General features: G+C 34.1%; 1 protein-coding gene across 1 annotated transcript in view; it reads left to right on the top strand.

Annotated features, from left to right (window-relative positions):
- The first annotated feature begins 907 nt into the window (after positions 1–907).
- Positions 908–1569, top strand: part of LOC144964552 (uncharacterized) — a 104079-nt gene continuing 103417 nt past the window's right edge. The window contains exon 1 of the mRNA XM_078898973.1: positions 908–1228. The gene's annotated coding sequence lies outside the window, so the exon portion shown is untranslated. The remainder of the gene's footprint in view (positions 1229–1569) is intronic.

Here is a 1569-nt window from a genome sequence, read left to right as displayed (position 1 = left end):
AAGAAGAAGAAGAAGTGGAAAAGGAATAATAATAATAATAATAATAATAATAATAATAATAATAATAATAATAATAAGAAGAAGAAGAAGAAGAAGAAGAAGAAGAAGACCAACAACAAAAACAGCAGCAGCAAAAAGAGGAGGAAGAAGAGTGATTTACCAATACAAATTATCTTTTCAAGATCGAAGTCGTTAAATAAAATGAAAACTGCGTCATTCTACATAAATCGAACGATTTGAGGTAATTTTGCGTCTCATCCAGTTCTGTCAGGCACAAAATAACTGTGTTCGTCAGCAAGAGATACAATCCAATCCAGTCCATATTGTTGTAGCTTCAATACTATAAAAAGACGCAACATTTGTGCGGTATGGGATAGCGTTCGATTATGGCTCTGTGTCAGAATAATTGATCCCCCCCCCCCTCCCCCTTGTGACTTAAGTCTTTTCTAATTTTCTATTTATAGATAGGCGATAAATCATAATCAACTAAATTGTTAAGTGTGAGATATAAAATTAACCTTTTGATTTTTTAGATGAATAAATGGAACATTCTGTCATGATTTGATACGACAAAATTATAATCTACTGATCCTGTCTTAATAGCAACAAAATAATATACATATAATCTCATTATAATTCTCTTTACCCTCTAATAGACAAAGTTAATCAAAGGTTGGCTGAAAAGCTTTGGAATGTAGAGACAAGTCTATATTGAGATCACTTCAAAAGATCAAAATAATGAACGTCCTTTGCCATGATAACAAATATCATAATGAAACGCTAAGCACACCGTCTTTGCTTATTCGCCGTGAGTTATGAGACTGTGCTGAAGCCATCTAGATGAACGTGCGTGTGTGATGGGGGTTGCCAGTACGGCGCTAATAACATCTCTCCTGTCTGAGTGAGCACTGCTAGATTTGACGCTACGGAGAGAGAGGTGAGCGACGGATTGCAATAGTTTGCCTTTTTGTGAGTGGCTGCACGTGCCAGTTTCATAAAGAAAGTGAAACGGTATCTAGGTGAATCGTGTTTTCATATATTGGATAAAATGTGGAGTTAATGGAGTCTGCTGTGTGTTTGTAGTGGTGTGCATTTTATTGTTCATTCTTTTTCTTATGTGGATCATATTATAGGACTCTTGTGAGACAGTCAAATTTACAAAGATGACCCATTTTCCACTGGAGTGAATGTAAACAACTATCACACGGGGTTGAAAATGATGGCATAGGTATGTTAATAATCAATTTAAAGTTAATCGCAGTTTATCATGGGCTATACGATATTGAATTACCCCACGTTGTAATCATCTCAAACTCTTAATATCCTGTTTCTATATATGTGTATTATATATAATGTTTTTGGAGCCGGGGAGGTAAACGAAAATCGTGAATTATTCGTGCTCAACTTTTTAATAAAAAGAGCTGGTAATAAAACATTCAAAGTTTAATGATCTTCACGTTCTACAGCACTGTTTCTTCTTTTCGCAACTTCCAAGAAATGGAAGAATGCTTAAGCCAGAAAAAAGTGATATAGAAGTTTAAGAATATAATATATATATATATATATATA

Source organism: Berghia stephanieae, chromosome 2 (assembly GCF_034508935.2).
Source record: "Berghia stephanieae isolate SIO BIC M18660-M18661 chromosome 2, UCSD_Bste_1.3, whole genome shotgun sequence".
Classification (NCBI taxonomy): Eukaryota; Metazoa; Mollusca; class Gastropoda; order Nudibranchia; family Aeolidiidae; genus Berghia; species Berghia stephanieae.
Note: the sequence above shows the minus strand (reverse complement) of the source record. Positions and strands in the feature narration are given on the sequence as shown.